Source organism: Saccostrea cucullata, unplaced genomic scaffold (genome assembly GCF_032062105.1).
Source record: "Saccostrea cucullata isolate Sc308-1 unplaced genomic scaffold, CSIRO_AGI_Scuc_v1 ctg7670, whole genome shotgun sequence".
NCBI classification, from domain to species: domain Eukaryota; kingdom Metazoa; phylum Mollusca; class Bivalvia; order Ostreida; family Ostreidae; genus Saccostrea; species Saccostrea cuccullata.
The window spans coordinates 1-19721 of record NW_026927255.1 but is presented as its reverse complement, the minus strand read 5'-3'; the positions used below and the strand labels follow the sequence as shown (position 1 = coordinate 19721).

The 19721-nt window shown below is 31.9% G+C and overlaps 1 long non-coding RNA gene across 1 annotated transcript; it reads left to right on the top strand.

Annotated features, from left to right (window-relative positions):
- The first annotated feature begins 9347 nt into the window (after positions 1–9347).
- LOC134273875 (uncharacterized) lies at positions 9348–13601 on the top strand. The gene is made up of 3 exons (XR_009993501.1): positions 9348–9451; positions 9551–9693; positions 13514–13601. It is a non-coding gene; the product is annotated as an uncharacterized LOC134273875 (long non-coding RNA).
- Positions 13602–19721: the final 6120 nt, after the last annotated feature.

Here is a 19721-nt window from a genome sequence, read left to right as displayed (position 1 = left end):
AAAAACTTTATCAAAAAATTTGACACTTTAAAACTCTTAGGCGATAACATTGACACTTTGAAAAACTTTGACACTTTGAAAATCTTAATCAAAAACTTTGACACTTTGAAAAAAATTATCGAAATTTTGACACCTTGAAAAACTTGATCAAAAACTTTGACGCTTTGAAAAACTTTATTGAAAACTTTGACACTTTGAAAAAATTTATCGAAAACTTTGACACTTTAAAACTCTTAGGCGAAAACTTTGACACTTTGAAAAACTTTGGCGAAAACTTTGACACATTTAAAATCTTAATCAAAAACGTTGACACTTTGAAAAAAATTATCGAAATTTTGACACTTTGAAAAACTTTTGCCAAAATTTTGACACTTTGAAAAACTTGATCAAAAACTTTGACACTTTGAAAAACTTTATTGAAAACTTTGACACTTTGAAAAACTTTGGCGAAAACTTTGACACTTTGAAAAACTTTATCGAAAACTTTGACACTTTGAACAACTTTATCGAAAACTTTGACACTTTGAAAAACTTTGGCTAAAACTTTGACACTTTGAAAAACTTTATCGAAAACTTTGACACTTTGAAAAACTTTGGCGAAAACTTTGACACTTTGAAAATCTTTGGCAAAAACTTTGAAAATTTTGAAAATCTTAGGCAAAAACTTTGACACTTTGAAAAACTTTGGTGATAACTTTGACACTTTGAAAAACTTTGGTGAAAACTTTGACAACACTTTAAAAAATTTATCGAAAACTTTGAAAAACTTTGGCAAAAACTTTGACACTTTGAAAAACTTTGGTGAAAACTTTGACACTTTGAAAAACTTGATCAAAAACTTTGACACTTTGAAAAACTTTATTGAAAACTTGACATTTTGAAAAACTTTATCGAAAACTTTGACACTTTAAATCTCTTAGGCGAAAACTTTGACACTTTGAAAAACTTTGACACTATGAAACTTTGACACTTTGAAAAACTTTGGCGAAAACTTTGACACTTTGAAAAACTTTGTCAAAAACTTTGACACTTTGAAAAACTTTGATGAAAACTTTGACACTTTGAAAAACTTTGGCGAAAACTTTGACACTTTGAAAAACTTTGGCGAAAACTTTGACACTTTGAACAACTTTATCGAAAACTTTGACACTTTGAAAATATCGAAAACTTTGATTTGAAATTCGAAAACTTTGACACTTTGAAAAACTTTGGAGAAAACTTTGACACTTTGAAAAACTTTGGCGAAAACTTTGACACTTTGAAAAACTTTGGCGAAAACTTTGACACTTTGAAAATCTTTGGCAAAAACTTTGACACTTTGAAAATCTTAGGCAAAAACTTTGACACTTTGAAAAACTTTGGTGATAACTTTGACACTTTGAAAAACTTTGGTGAAAACTTTGACACTTTAAAAAATTTATCGAAAACTTTGAAAAACTTTGGCAAAAACTTTGACACTTTGAAAAACTTTGGTGAAAACTTTGACACTTTGAAAAACTTGATCAAAAACTTTGACACTTTGAAAAACTTTATTGAAAACTTGACATTTTGAAAAACTTTATCGAAAACTTTGACACTTTAAATCTCTTAGGCGGAAACTTTGACACTTTGAAAAACTTTGACACTTTGATAAACTTTGGCGAAAACTTTGACACTTTGAAAGACTTTGGTGAAAACTTTGACACTTTTGAAAAACTTTATCAAAAACTTTGACACTTTGAAAAACTTTGATGAAAACTTTGACACTTTGGAAAACTTTGGCGAAAACTTTGACACTTGGAAAAACTTTGGTGAAAACTTTGACACTTTGAACAACTTTGGCGAAACCTTTGACACTTTGATTTACTATAGTTAACCATAGTAAACTATAGTTAACAATAGTTTGTTTTTGTTTGGGTGGCCTCAGGCAGACAGCTTGGTTCGAGGGTCGACAAAACGCAGTTTGCCTGAGAACACAATCAATCTTTTGTTATACCTTTTTAATATTTTTTGACATATCTTAAACCGTTTTCCGTGATGTATCTTCAGTTCCTTCACTGTTGAACACGAACGAATGCAAATGATTAAGCTTCGCCATTGTGTGACGAAAGCGGTCCAACATCTTATCGACTGGTCCAACATCTCGACAGTCAAACATCGATTTTTATTTATGCCCGCCCAGTAAAACATTAAAAATGTTGGACTTTTTCCATATTGATTTATACTGAAACACATTTTTAACGGTATAACAAAAATATTACTAGATAAGCTTCATTTACATTGGATTGTTTAAGATATTTTTGGCTGTTACTTGCTCGACATTGTTTTTATTTCCAATATTTCTTTTAATCATTGTGAAAGATGTATCAAAAACAGATCTATTCATCGGAAATATCTATTTTAGATGTTAAAATCAAACCAGATTGCATAGAAGACGACGGAATTGTCGTGACCAAAGCTATTGAAGAGATTTTAAAACATCTCGATTCAAAGGGAATCGCAATCTGTGTGGGATCCATTGGGTGTGGAAAGACAACTGCTTTAGATTATGTATCAAAGAAGTACAAAGAAGAAGGATGGCAGATTGAATGTTGTGACAATTTCAATTTTGTAGAAAAATCACGTATTGATGCTGCGCTTACGACAAGGAAAACGGTTCTTTTTTGTGATAATCTATTCGGAACTTTCGGATGCCAGGTGTTTTCCAAACAAGTATTCAGAGATTTTGAATATGTTATTCGTACATTGTTAAATCAAGATAAAAATAAACTTAAAATACTTCTTGGTATCCATGTTCATGTTTTGGATGAAATCAATAGAATCGGGTGTGGCAGTACCCTCCAAGATAAAAGTAGGATTATAGAATTGGACAATCTTTCAAAATCGGAAATACTTCACATTTATCAATTACAGCAAAGAAGTAGTAATTGTAACCAACTACCTACGTCATACACGGATGTACTGGATTTTCTTGAATATAGTTCCGATTCTATTGGAAAACCATTTCAGACCTTAATGATTTCAACACTACCTGATGAAATGGAACGCAAAGCAATTTGCAACCAACCATTAGAAAAACTAATTGACCACTTTAAAAAGTTGTTTAATAGGGATCCAGATGCCTTTTTCTCGCTCGTGTTTATCATGTGTGTAATGGTTTACAACAAGGACAAAGACATTGATGGTTCGGTGTCTGCTACAATTGGTGCTAATCTTGATAAAAATACTATTGACCATTATCTGAAGGATTTTACTCCATTTACAGTCGAAGATGAGTATACAGTAGAGTTGAAGCATGAACTGATTGGTATTGCTCTATTTCACGCATTCTTTGAGATCACGAAAAGTCCTTGGTCAGTCTTTAAAGCATGTGATATCAAAATGGTGCTAGAACTTACAAGACCAGCTGATGGAGAGTTCCTACAACAAAGATTCCATGTTCGTTTATCAGGAAACTATTTAGAATCTGTTAAAGTGGCTTCCGTATTTAGAAGGAAAATTTCTGATTCTAAAATAGACTATGAAGATCATCCTTTAATGATGTTTTTTCCCCAGTTGAAACCACAAGCAGAAAACTTATTATACGGATGAAGGAACAACAGTGGAATCATTGAGGTCTCAAAAGATTTTCGATTTAATATTTATCAAATGGTGACTCTATATAAAACATTTATAAATATAAGACATACAAATATAAAATAAAGGATTATTTGGTAAAATGGTTTATTTATGATACATGGAATCTGATTTCAAGGTTAAGGCATTTCCACCCTCCTGTGACGTCATAGGATTTTTTTGCAAAAATGTTAATTAATTAAAAATGTAAATTAATATCTTATACAGCAATATACAAATACCTTCATCACTTGCATACGGAGTTTATATATCTCAGTTGATTCGTTACGCAAGAGCATACCCTACGTATGAACAATTTCTAAAACGAGGTAAACTATTGACAAATAAGGTGATGAAACAAGAATTTCAGCAGGCTCGTTTAAAGTCATAATTTCGTAAGTTCTTTGGTAAATACAATGACCTTGTCTGCTTGTCGTTAACTTCATATATTTCATCTATTAGAAAAAAAATCTTTCGGATGAATGCCTTTTATTAAGTGTTATGCAAATAATTGATAAGTAAAATAATTATATAAATGTATATTTTCTTTATTAAATCAATTTTTTTTCATACTAATTGTTAGTCCATTATTTATACACTGAATCGACGACGGATTTTTCCGTTATTTCCCGATCATGACAAGGAGCACACGGCGGGTGTGACCGGTCGGCAGGGGATGTTCACTCCTCCATGGCACCTGATCCCACCTCTGATGTTTTGGATCTGCTCCTATTTTGTACTGTTTTATGGACTTTTGATCTGGAATACTGTTCGTTATCTCCATACGTTTCATTCGGGCATTTTATTGTACATACGAGGGTTGTCCCAAAAAGTCGTAGACAATATTTATAACTTTTTAAAACATGCAACCGACACTTACCAAATTTTGCATAGGCATATTATATTCAATGTTCTATAAAATTGTGAATTCTTAAATATATATCTTTCATATTTATAATATTAGGACCGATAAGGTCTGTCGGCGCACGAACAAAATTTGGAATAATTTAAGCATACAACTATAATAATTACATTTGCTTTAAATCTTTAGTACTATGTAAAACATTGAACTCAAATTTAATTCGGTGAAATCAGAATCAATATCTAAATAATGTGTCAAAATTTCATATAAATAGCATTGGAAACAGACGATTGGTGTCATAATTTTCAAAGTGTTCTTGGAATTGAGTTTGATGAAAATGTCGTCGTCAAATACGTAACTGGCGCACGGATATATAATAAATTGTTTTGAATATGGTTTGTATACATCAGAGACGCGAAAAAAGAGTACAAAGGGACATTACACACTAGATTTTAATAGACAACTTATTTTTATATGGCATGAGATTCAATGAGAGTTTTTTCCTCTATGCCGACAATAGTTATAGCATGTAAGAAACAGAGTACTGTTTGTTAAACGCAGACAACAGGGAACAATCTGGGCCACAAACTAAATCAAACAATGTAGATCTTTCGATTAAAGGATGACTGCACTTAAGGGGGATGTACGGCCACCTTTAGTGCTGTGAGAACAAAATGTAAACATTTCTCCAAATGGCTAAAATACATCATATTTTGATCAAATTTTAAGTCCTTATGATAAAGATACAATAAATATTCATAATTGAATGCATGTTGTGCATATATAATCTATACTTTTGCAGAAAAATGCTTTTGATATGCTCCTTAGAACTGCGCAGCTACAGAATTCAGCAGAGCCTTAAAAAATCCAAAAAAATATGCAAACTGTGCATCAATGTTCTCTCTACAACCATTTGTTGAGAAAATGTCTAAATTTTGCACTTTTAAATGATAATTTCAAGTTCAAAACAATGTATCGTTGTCTTCAAAAAGAGTGTAAAGAACCATGAAAGTAGTTCATGGATAGCAGCACGTGGTTTATTTTTAGCACAGAATTTTGTTTTCCAGACCTCTTCTTAATATGGGGGGACATAACAATCTTTAAATGTAGAAGAGAATTACAGTTGCAAAATATTTCAAATAGTATGAACACTTTTAAAAGAGGAAATGTGTTATTGTATGGCTTGAAGTAATTTATTTAGTATTATTATCGAACAGTTGTTAAATAATGTACTTATTGATATCAAAGAAAAAAATCTTAAACTCTTTGATTCCAGGTAAGGAAAAATGAGCACCATCAAAGTTAAGAATTAAGAGTTTGTAAGTTTGCCACAGATAACTTATAATATATATCAAAATTTTAATTATCACCAATGAAACACAAAGAAATTAAACACATAAAATCGATATGAATGACCTACTAGTACGAGGGGTGATCAAAAAGTTCGCGAACTATCTTTATATCTACAAAACCACAATTCAGATTAGAAACAAATTTGGTGCACACATAGCCAAACACAAGTTCTATAAAATAGCACATGCTGAATAAAGTTTTGCTCATAATGACGTCATTATGCAGGTTCTTGTGACGAAAAATGGTTGCCTCAGTGGAACTCGTTTAACAAACGACTAAAATATTTATGGTACTAGTATATCTTAAAAATGCCTTTGAAGTAGCATATAAGAATTTGTTCATAGTTTATTAAGACAATTGACTTCCTACAAATTCAATCAATGATTGGATAGATCGTTTTAGTGAAGGAAGGCAGATGGTTAAATATGATACTTGTTATATTGCCCAGTGATATATTAGCAAGTTTGAAAAGGAATGTGTTTTTAATTAAGCAATATGCTATCAAAGACCTCCAATTTACACTTTGAAAAATACTTGAATATTTCAACAATAATATAACTATCAAATACCTAAGATATATCGTTTACTTTTTGATCATCCCTCGTATACTCTGTCAAATAAACATTTACAATTTTAGCGGAGCAACATTTGAAAAGGAATGAAATTCAGAGTGGGTTAGGAGATAAGTTTTACATAGGAATATATAGAAAAATCTTCTTCTCAAGAACAACAAAGCCATGATTTGTCATATTTATATGGAAGCAAACTCAAGTAGTGTAGATTCAAGTTTCTTCAAATCATGACCCCCGGGGTAGGGTGGGGCCACAGTGAATGATCAAAGTTAAACAAAGAAATATATAGGAAACATCTTGAAAATTCTTCTTCTCTAGAAGAATAAAGCCATGATTGGTCATAATTATATGGAAGCATCCTCAGGTAGTAAAGATTTAAGTTTGTACAAATCATGACCCTGGGGGTAGGGTGGGAACACAATGGAGGATCAAAATTAAAGAAAGGAATATCTAGGACAATTATTTTAAAATCTTCTACTTAAGAACAAAGCAATTATTAGTTATATTTATAATGAAACATCATCAGGAACTACAGGAACTACAGATTCAAGTTTGTTTAAATCGTGACCTCTGGAGCTGAGTGAGGCTAAAATGACAAATTTCCCACTTATAGGGAAAAGCAACAGCAAGTCAAATAAATGCGTAAGCATTCTTTGTTAGTGTAGATTCAAGTAAGTTCTAATCACCCCCCCCCTGTTTTAGGGGTAGGCTGGGACCACTTATAATTATGCATTAAAGCTTTTCAATATCATTGTTTTTTTTCCCTAGCCATAGTGCTCAGTGAGCGATGTGGCCCATGGGCCTCTTGTTTGCGGTATGTGTCGAATTTTGAATGGACCAAAATTCCATAATGGTATTGAGGACAATTTTTAATAAAAAGTTTCATAGTCAGCTAGAGCTCCCAGTGCAACACAACATTTAAATATGTTTACTATATTAATTAAATATAAAACATAGACCAAGAAATTGCAAATAAATACAAATAATTATATTTATAAATTATTACAATTACGTTTTTTATCCTGACTAACATCTAAATATTTGTCTACATGTAAAATATAGACATTAGACATTGCAAATTAATTTATTTTAGTTGAATTATCTCGCTTTTAATATTTTTTCTGAGTTTGACTAAGAGTACAACAAATGTAAACAATAAAGATTTGAAGTTTGCTGAACTCCATGTTAATGTAAAGAAAACAAAAATTGTCATTTTTTCAAAAGGACGACCACCCAAACATACATTTAAATACAATGACGATGTTTTAGAAACTGTAAAAGATTTCAATTACCTTGGTATTATATTCTCAAGATCAGGGTCATTTTCAAAGGCCAAGAAACACTTATGTAATCAAGCACAAAAGGCAATGTACGGCATTATTAGAAAAATTCGTTTATATAATCTATCTCTGGACTGTCAGTTAGATCTGTTTGATAAAGTTGTCGTTCCTGTTTTATTATATGGATGTGAAATATGGGGATTTGAAAATATAGATATTATTGAACGTCTACATTTAAGATTTTTGAAGTATATTCTAAACTTAAAATCTAGTACACCGAGTTTTATGGTATACGGGGAAACTGGACGTTACCCGATGTATGTGCGCATTTATACAAGAATGATATCTTACTGGGGAAAACTGATACATGGAAATGAGAATAAGATCTGTAGAATTATTTATTTACATCTTTATAATAAATACACTAAAAATGGGATTAGTAATCCATGGATATCTTTCATACAGAATATTCTTAATACAACGGGTCTCTGTAATATTTGGACTAATCAAAATTTTCATACCACAATAAACCAAAAGCTCAAAGATCAGTTTTTACAGAAATGGTATAGTGATTTGAATAATTCCAGTAAAGGTATTACATATAGAATTTTTAAAACAAAGTTTGAATGTGAAAAATATTTAACTATTTTACCAAGGAAATTTAGAAATATCTTTTCAAAATTCAGAACAAGTAACCATCGTCTTCCAATAGAGATGGGTAGATGGAATAATGTTGAAAGAAATGAAAGAAAGTGCAATCTATGTAATAATAACCAGATAGGAGACGAATTCCATTATTTACTGGAATGTCATGCATTATATAGTATCCGAAAAGATTTTTTGTTGCAGAAATACTATGTACACCCAAATATAATAAAATTCTGTAATTTGATGACAAGTACAGATCCAGCATTTTTACGAAAATTGTGTATATTTATTACAAAGATTTTTGACACTGTCTGTCCTCCTGTAATCTCTGCTCGTCCATAATTATTGTAAATATGTATATATGTACCTCTTATACCATTTGTATGGTTTTTTGAGAGAATAAATGAATGAATGAACAATTGCGTTTCACGTAATTACATCATGAATCAAAATTTGTCCATCAATGTCTGTCGTCGTTAGTTTTTTACAATTTCATCCTCCCCAGGAACATTGGGCCAATTTCAACCAAACTTGCAAACTTAATCCTACTGATGTACAACGCAACTTTGAATGATGGACATATATGAATAAAAAATATTTATAGACTTCATTTGTCAATCAGTGATCAGATGGCTACGGGAGCTTTCTATTTAAGTAGCGACGGAAGATGAAAGAGCGATAACTCTAGATTTTTAACCTAAATTTGTATGCGAAATTGGTTGGGTTTTTTTTCGGGTGGTCTCGGATTACGTCCTTGCACACTGTTATGGGTGAAAAAGTAGTTCCAAATGTTCTTGAAATCGATTAACTACATATTGGCGCATTTGTATATCTAAAAGAAATACTTAATCTCCGAGTTTTAGCGGGAAAATTTTTCTAAAGAAAAATTCTAACAAATCTTAAAAACATAAATAAGCGATATACAATAAAATGGTGAATATTTTTTTTATTCTTTGACATGTTTTCTTTACAAATTAACTTTTTGAAAAATTTAACAAACCCGTATTGTTTTAATTAATTAAATAGGTCCTATATTTTCTGTCGTGTGGAGTTACGTGCCCTTTGTTGTTGTTTGGCAGTGACAGTGTTACACGTGTTGCAGAGATGAAAGGAGGTGTACAGCAGTACAGTGCAAATTTAAAGTAAGTTTTAAGACTTTTTGGTATTTTATTGCGGGATAGAGTTCTTTAGAATTACTTGAAAAGTTAAATTTAGTGCATTTTTACACATTTCATTGACAGGGTTTAAGAAAATCGTGAAACTGTCAACTACTAAAATGGCATACAGTTACAGAAGGAGAAATAACTGGCCAAGCAGTAACCCTTTCCAGAGTGTACTAAACATGCTGAGTAGTAGAGAAGTGCATGGTTGTTTAGATGATAGAGTAAGTCTCGTACAACAAATGCTTTTGTTATGTCCTTTTGATGAGTTTAATATGAATGAACAAAACATGCAAGTGCTTCTTAGGCAGCTCATCCTGGGGAAAGATGAAAAAGCTCAATGTATTCTTACGGTCATAGAAAACTTTTTCATGTCACAAGATAGTCGACCAACTGTAGTGTCAATGTACATGGAGATAGAGATGAGGTTGAAGCCTATTAGAATGCGAGAGTCCATCAACACCAGAGAAACCCTGAAAGAACTTGAAAAGCAGTTTGCTTATGCATTCATGTAACTAATTTAAATATCATGAGTATTACTACTTTTGACAAACTATTACCACTGTTAGATATTGAAGACCTTTCTGAATTTGAAATAGTTTTAACAAATAGACTGGCTTTAGATTTATTTGATTATGTAAAATCGAAAGGTATCAAAGAACAGAAAATGTGTCATTGGTTCCAACAAATCGTTTTACACCCTGTTAATTTGAGGAGTTTAATTACAAATTTGCATCGTTTAAAGAAAAGTACACAGAAAAAGAGGGGACTTCTCAAGGATACTTTTTTGCAAGAAAAATTTCAGTGTCCAACTAGAAAGGATAACTTTATAAATAAACAAAACTCGGAGTCGGATGATATGAATTTGGCAACATCATTAGCCACAGATTTACACAAAATTCAACAGGAAAAGGATATTGAAATCTCATCTCTAAAGAGAAAGTTATCAGATCAAGAAGAGCAACAAAAAAAAAAACAGAAAAAAACTCAAGAAAGAACATGAAAAACAAAATTCTAAAATTTTATTGCATACCAGTAAATTAAAGTTAAAAGCCAGGAACTCTAAACAGAAAGAAAGAATCAATAAACTTCATTTTCAGAGAGAGAAAACCAAGATTAAAAAATTGCGAGAACAATTTGGTAATATGCAAAACATTTCTTGCAATTATGTGAAAAAATTGAGATTAATGAGACAAGAAAATCAGAGTTTGAAAAAAGAGAATGAGACTCTAAGGATGAAGATGAATGAATGAACTGAACAACTGGATGACAGAGAGTCAACAATAAGTAAACTTAAAACTGATTTACATCAATTAGATACAAGTTGCCAATACCTTGAAAACTTACTAAAAGATAATGAAAGTGTTACAGTGTTTGATAGTGTAAGCAGATCTTATATTCCTGCGTACAGACAAACTGTTATGAAATTAACAAGTCTTAATGTAGCAACATGTAATGTAAATTCTGTAATTAATACCTCTTTATCATTAGTTGGTAAATGTTTAAAAACTGTCCATCTCGCAAAACTGTAGATTCAATAGTTACTGGAAAAATAGCTGTGAGTAGTGCTCATGTTGGAGAAAAGTTGCAGAAAGAAAGAAATACAACTCTGTATTCAGATGACCCTAACAAATTTGGCAAAACATATAACACTTTTCTGATCACAGATGATGAAAAGAATGTTTATTGTTTGGGTTTAAGAGATATGTGTAACAAGTCTTCTCATACTACATTAGAGACTTTCAAAGATTTACTTTCTGACATATCCTGAGATTTGTTCTGAAGACGGTAAAAACTCTGTTGGTAATGAAATATTGTGTAACCTAAGAAATTTTATGTCAGACAGAGCTAAAACTAACATTGCCTTTACTGATTTGTTAGTAGAATATAGAAAAGAAATCATGCCTCAAATTTTGAACTCCTGGAATGATTTAGATGTTGAAAAGCAGGATGCTTGTTGCAGAGTTAACAATTTTTTTCTGTGGTTTACATTTGCTTGTTAACTTTGCTGAATCTTCAGCATCTGTTCTTAAGAGTTTTGAATGCATGTATGAGAAAATAGATAGTTCAGAATCATTTAAGGATTTTTATTCCTTAGACTTTGAAGAAAATGATGATGTCAAAATTTCAAAACTAGATGGACATGTTATTACTTTTTTGAGATTTTGTTCCAAACTTTTTGCAAAAGGTGTAGATGAAAGAAATGGTTGTTATGCAAATTTTTGTACTTATTGTGTAGATCAAAAGGAAAAGAATGCCTTTATTTCTTTTAGAGGTAATAGATTTAATGTTATATTTTTAATGGCAGAATTTGCATTTTTTCACAAGAATCATGTACTGGAGTTCTTGAACAATGTCCATGGTGCAACAAATTTCATACAAAAAGCAACTCTCCAATTATGTAAGTCCAGCCTAGTCATAGCTGAATGTAAAGTGCTTGGTTTGATATCTAAATTGGTTACGGCTCCATTTTGGCGAGCTATTGAGAGGAATAAACATGTTTTGGATTATGAATGAATATTATGAACAGTTGCTCAATTTTTTTGAGGAGCAAAGTCAGTGTGCTATAAATTTTATAAACGCAGAGAGATACCCTTTTGAAGAGGAATTTATTGTAAAAGATAGATATTATGATTGTTTATGTTTAAAAGATGAAAAAATCGATAATTTTGCTGTGCAAGTAGCACAGAATTTATTTACTTCATTTTATAAGATATTGAATGCTGCTATGAAAGAGCAGCTACCAGGAGGAATGTTCTATGAATTAAATTCAGAAAGGATTAAATAAACTTCTTCAGTTATTCCCCACAATAAACTCCCCGAAAGGGCATTTGGAATGTTGGACTACCTGATAAGAAACAGACCAAATGCGACAACACTCACTAATGAAGCATTTGTATTATTTGCGTTCAATAAGACCAGTGACTGGCTTGAACAACTGCTTCCAAAGGAGAGAGATCGATTGTTGAATTTGGCAAAAAAAAAACAAGGAAGACAAATAAGAGAAAAATTTAAAGAAAGATGCAAGGACATTGAAAGACAAAGATTAGAGACACTGAAGAAAAAACAGGAAGAGGTGGTGAAAAGGAAAGAGAGGTTATTTAAAAAGAGAGAGAAACAAACATCAGATATAATTTATTATGGGTTGTGGCAGAGCAACAAAACAGTTGAACAAACTCTTAAATCTATTCCAAAAATATCCCAAAAAAGAAAAGCTCTTGTCTCACAAATACGTTTTCGCCAAACTGTTCTAAAACAAGTTGTTAAAGATAAAAGTATATTTAATGTTACTTCTAAAGGAAAACCTTTATCAATAGTACAGTTGACTGAAAATGTAAAAAAAAACTGATACAGGATGCTGCTACCATGGATAGTACAATTCAGCAAAATAGAGCACCACCACCATTTCTAGTAGGAAAAAAAGTGAAACACACTTTCGAGGAAGGAATATTCGTGGGAAGAGTTATTAGTACTGTTCCAGGCTTTCCAAGTTTCTTAAATATTGTTTATGACAATGATCTTGATTCTGAAGGAAACGTGACAGACTCGACAGCAATTTATACATATAAACTGATGAATGATTATCATGCCAACAAACTTGAAGTAATTCCAGCGGTGGTGAGTGCATTTAGCAAGCATGGATCTGAAATAGATGAAACAAGGAGTTTCATCTTTATTTTACTTTTTTTTTTACTTTATCCTGCTGTACAGATAGTACAGTGTCACTTCTTTGCTTTTTAAAACACTGCCTTATCATTACTTTCTACCAATTACTAACATCTGGTATTTTGTCATTATCAAACACATGAATAGTTTGAAATTGATGTTTAATTTTATTAGTATATTCATTAAAAAAAATCATAAACATATTAAAAGTACAATATTGATTCATTCTAATATCAATAAAATATTTTTTATGTGTGAAGTTATTGTGTATTTGCAAAGATTAAAAATGAAAAATGTGATTTTTAACATGTTTAAGTTTTTCAGGCACAAAAAAGGTTTGGTTGATTACTAATTCAGTGTATTATTTTGTTTTTACAGGTATCCTGTGCCTTGTGAAAGATCCAAAAGTACTTTGTAAAGGGTAAAGAAAGACACAATTGATATGAAATAAATTTTTTGAACCATATTTTTTTTTTTCTATTTTTTAAAAAATGGTAACAGTTTTTTTTCAAATTGGACGTGGAAAGGTCCAATATTAAAATATCTGTATCTTCCTTATTTTTCAAGCAAATCTGGAAAATGAAACAGTTTTGGAAATTACACAACTAGTACTTTAATATGGGGCTAAAAGTTTTTTCAGAACTTGAGTGGAAAAAATCATCTTCCATAGCTAATTTAAGGCATCTTTTTGAGAGTAAAATTGTTTAATATTAAGTGGATATTAACACCTGTAATTAAATATTTAACAAATTTTCATCTAATGTCTAATTCAGTTTTCTTTGATCTAAATGTGAATATCCTGAATTGCCTGTTGATTCCAAACTATTTTGGAATGGATTTATGATAAGGATCATTTGTGATAACTCTTGTATTAACGAAATTAATTAAGAATAAAACAGTAAATTTATAATTTATGTATTTTATAATGTTATATATGTTTATAATGAGTATTTTAGATTGCTACATGTACATACCCAAACTTTTCTACGAAATTAACAAATAGTATTTAAACAATAATTAAAACTATGAGTAAGACACTGTAAAATTTTAATTACACAGATACTAAAAGGTATTGAAATAAAACAGAAAAATTGTATATTAATAAAAAATTATTCTGAATAAAGTAGGCTCTAATTAAAACTGCACAATTAAGAAATAAATAACAAGTTTATAAACTTCAGTGGGAATTGAATTGGGTCGGTCACATGATCAAATCCTGTGAAGGCCGAAGGCCTTCTCAGAAGATTTGATCACGTACCGACCCACTTCAATTCCCATTGAAGTTTATAAACTTGTTATTTATTTCTTATATATACATTTGAGATGGACAATTAAATATAAAATTAAATATATTCGGTTATAAATATTTCACTAACCGGTCGCCGTAGATTTCCGTCAAAAGTTCGCAAGGTGTAAATCGGCTTGAAAGGCGGTTACGCTTCGAATTCGTGAGGCTAAGAATTCTATTTTGAAGGGAATGTTTTGTTAAAGGCTACTTGTGATCAGTGATAGTGAACAGATTCTTGTCTGGGAATATTTTAATTTGTGAAAATTGATCATTAATGCTGAAAAGACACAAGAAACACGTCCGAGAATGAATGATAAAAAGTTGGAGGAATTTCGGTCGCCTGAAAGGGATGGATGGATCCGATGGATTGAGATACTTATCCGAGCCAGTTTATTTGCAATCAAATATAAAACTTCATCAAAATCAGTTAATCTACGATATTAGTAACTAAAGGCATATGTATGATGTTAACACGGAGACACTGGCTACGGTTTACACTGAAGTACGACAGCGCCGATCGAGGTTTTCTCAGCTGTTCATGTCGTGATTGCAATGCTTTGGTATTTTCCAACAGATTTACACATTTATCGTGAGTAGAATTTAATGAAACAATAGAGTTTTTGCATATATCATGAAGATTTAACTTAAGGTCTAACAAAATTAAGGATGAACGTTATAGACAGTGCACCGACAAAAGTGACATACAACTTGTAAACAAAGGCTAGCTTCTATCGGTATATTCTCTATGTACACAGGTTAAATCGATCGCCAAAAATGTATGAAGTACTTGTTTACGTTTTAAATAAAACAATTATTTCACTTGCTTATTTTGTTCATTTTTATACATGAAAAGCAGGACATTTTATATTTATAAGTAACGGTAGATATTATTGCACCGTGTGATTCGGCCATGTATTGACCTCTGACAAACTTCATACAGAATTGAAGATATTTTCTCTCTGTATGTTTATATAGTGGAAAGATACCACAAATGTATATATTTTATTTTGAAAGGTGCATTTTTTACTCAACTGTCATGTGTAGAATTAACTTCGAATTCATTGTAATGAAACCTAAGTGGTAAACTGCATTCCAGTACTGGATCCCATAGACACAATGTGATGTTATATAAATGCTTGAAAAAGTCTATGCATTAATTAGATGGAAGCGTTATGCAGTGAAAAATAAATGCACTGTAAAGAATCGTGTAAATTTTACTTGCATGTTGTAGATATAGAAATTAAGAGAAGTCATATTAGTTTGTATTCATTAAGATCGTTAACTGAAGACGGGTACAATTTTTCTTTTTAAAAAATTAGTATATGCAGACTATTTTAGTAATGCCTAAGTGTGTATCAACACCAATACTTAAATCATCTTCACTGAGGTTTATCAGGGGTTTTTTTCTCGATAACATCCATGAATCTTTCTGACGTTTGATGCTACCATAAATTCGTCTGAGTAAAGATAAGAAAAACTTTGAACCGGATATTTTGTAAACAAAGGAGTTGTAATTTCTTCACTGTTCACCCTCTCTGACACATCTAGATATAACCGAGCCCGGTTTGTGACAAAAGTAAATAGAGAAAATTTACCAATCCCTTAAATTTTCTCGTTTGTCCTTTAGTTTCCCCAAGATGACAAAAATGAAGGTTATCTTTGGAGTTTCAGTTTTTGCGTGTATTTTAATATCAAACGAATGTAAGTAAAAATTTAAGGTAAACGCATTTTCAAGCACCTCTGTAGGCACTTTTATTTAATATAAATTTCAATTTTAAAGATATTTCAAAATTCCTTCATATTATGCATGTTTTAATTTTATTAAGATTATTTGGTCAAAACTTAAAAAACAGGTACCAGGGATATGACGAAAAGTTCAGGAATTACATGTACAGGGACGAATTCACCGTATTTATAACCTTTGTTATGTGTTAAAGTTTTGTTATAATATTTTTTTGGCGGTAGGTTCCCCTTTGCCAACCACGGACAATTCATCATCTATAATATCCGGACATGAGGAAGGTAGGAATTTATCTTTTAGATAAAAGTTTTACATGTTAATTAAATTAATAAATCAGTCTGTTGTTTATTTTTTTATTTGGATTTAATACTTTTTAAAGTCCAGAACCATATGGGCAATATTGAAGTAAAAGTATTTTTTCCAAAGCAAAAATAGGGCGAAGAAATAGCATGTTAAACACTAAATAGCATTATATAACAAACATGTTTTTAAACATGCATCGTTTTAAACCTGAATCAAGCTATCTCTTATGTTCAATTGTGACTTTAAAAAAATAAAGAATTCATCTGATTTCAAGTGTACATGAGTGTAATTTTCGGACGGGGGTACTCTGTGTAATTACGGATTTGATAACTTGTGTTATTATTATCCTGTGGATAACAAATATTTTAAAATATTACAGAATTGACTGCCTGCCTCACTCAAGTAGCATAGAAGTCTTGAATTGAAATGTTCTTAAACATTAATATTGATATTATTTCTTACCCCGGTATTTGAATTAACAACCTCAATTAAAATTCAAAATAAATTCTGTTCCTAAAATTACTAAGTTAACTATTAACTATTCACAATGAAAGGGGGTACGAGCGCCAAAACACACGAAAGAATTTTTGAAGTTAATGCAAGGATATTTTTGAAAGCGCAGGGACAGTAAATCATTCGTCTATCAACTCATGTCAGAAGCTGCCTTAACTGTTTTACATTTGGATGTTATACTAGAGAAAGATGTTTATGAAACACTCACAATTTTACTAAAAGATAAAAGTGATTTCAACCTCTCTATCTTCGACTTCCTCTAATTATATAAATACCCATAGGAAGCAATTTCAAAAGATAGAAGGGGGATACATTTTTAGTTCGGAACACTATCAATTGCGAGTACCAAAATTTCTAAGAGGCAAAAAAGGCATCATACGTTTTTATTGAATGGAAATATTTTCGGTTAAAGTCGTGGCATTTTTTGCAAAAACAGTATGTCATTATGTTGCATGTTGACCAACATATTTCATACTAAGTGTTTAGCCAATTTTTTTCTGATGAAATTGTTTGACAATTATTCCATGTATTCTATCATGACTAGAAGCAACGGACTGAAGTGACTGGTCGATACAAGATAGAGGATTTTATTAGTCAAATTTTGGGCCCCCGGAGGAGCAAAAAAAGATTTACATTGTACAAACAGGGACACATTACATACAATGAGAGCAGTGTTGAGTTGTATAATCATTGATAAATGCATAAGATATATACTGTATAATGAATAATACATGAAAGCCCTATCTCTTCTCATTCAAAAGATGATATGACTAAGGGTAAAGTTTTTGTGACCGACGGACGGGACTACAGACTGACAAACGAATGAGATTGATTGTATGTTGTTTAACGTTCTATTCGAGAATTTTTTCCACTCATTTAGAGACGTCACCTTATGCCGATGAAGGGCTTCAAATTTAGACCTATAATCGGCACTCAGGGCCATTGAGCAGTGAGGGTTCTTTATCGTGCCAACGTCTAACGTGACACGGGACCTATGTCTTTAAGGTCATATCCGAAGGACCCGTGACTTTCACTTCTAATGCCGAGCACTTGGCGAAGGAACAGTAACTATTTATGTTTACGCCTTAGGTTAGACGCAGCGCCGCAACTGAGAATCGAATCCGGGCCTCATGATCACGAAGCGAACGCTCTACCAGGCGAATGAGATTTAATGTCCCCTGGCTTTCGCGAAATCGGGGGGACAACAAAAGACAAGAGGCCCATGGGCCACATCGCTCACCTGAGCACTGTAGCTAGAAAAAAAGTAGAAATTGGTTTATTATTGAAAAGTTTAAATCCAAAAGTAAACCTTTGACCAGTTATGGTTTTGCTATTCTTGAGAAAATGATTTTTAAAGAATTTTACTATATATTTCTATGTAAAACTTTGGTCGGCCATTGTGGCCCCGCCCTACCCCCGGGGGTCATGATTTGAACAAACTTGAATCTACACTACCTGAGGATACTTCCGTATAAATATGATCAATTTTGACTTTGTTATTCTTGAGAAGATTTTTAAAGAATTTTCCTATATATTTCTATGTAAAACTTTGGTCGGCCATTGTGGCCCTGCCCTACCCCCGGGGGTCATGATTTGAACAAACTTGAGTCTACACTACCTGAGGATTTTTACCCATAAGTTTCATCTTTCCTGGCTCAGTGGTTCTTGAGAAGAAGATTTTTAAAACATACCACCAAATTTTCATTAATTCCCAATTATCTCCCCTTGAAGGAGGGCGTGGCCCTTCATTTGAACAAACTTGAATCCCCTTCACCCAAGGATGCTTTGTGGCAAGTTTGGTTGAAATTGGCCCAGCGGTTCTTGAGAAGAAGTCGAAAATGTGAAAAGTTTACGCCGACGACAGACCACGGACAAATTTTGATCAGAAAAGCTCACTTGAACCTTCGGCTCAGGTGAGCTAAAAAGTTAATTAATTTGAAAGAAAAATGGTTATTTTTCAATACTTATCTAAGTAAGGCAATTCCTAACGACTAGATAACTTCCACAACCAAAAGAAGTTTGACATGAAACTAAATGAAAATACATTGCCCGGGCAAGGGCCGATATCTATCTATTTTCAAATTCTAACATAATACATGGACACAAAAACATTGTTAACCTTTACTAATTGCCATTGCCTCTTATTACAGTACCAAGCCTGCTTAAGTCTTGCACCAGTATCCACCATTGCCACTGTATTCAGGGTGTCCCCGTGTGTCACAGCGGACAATGTATTTGTCTATTTTCCGTCCATTATGGAGTAGATGTGAGTATTTTTTCTATAATTCGTGAAAACGCTTAGTATTTTTGATCATTTAAATGATGCACTTACACGTACTTCCTCATGTTTTATATATTTGAAATGTTCATGTACCTCAGTCACCCCTACTAATGTGTTCGGAACGTTTTATTTTTCGGTGTTCTACCAATTATAAAACCCGATGAGTTCAGAGTAGCTCTAGCAGTGGCTCTGGCGAGAGTTAGCGAGACTTCAGCGAGATAGGGTAAATTATTCACGGAAATATGCCTAGGAAGTGACTAGCACGTGGAGGCAAACAGAAATGTTATGTTGCGTTTCAGTGTTCACCACCCCTAGAATCAGCTGATAATGTCTGTAGATATGTACTTCAATCAATCGATCTCTTTTACACTCATTCAAACTTAAATAAGTATTATCTATAATACAATTTTCTGCAGTCATGAATTAAAATTTATTTTTGGACAAATATTTTTGCACGGGA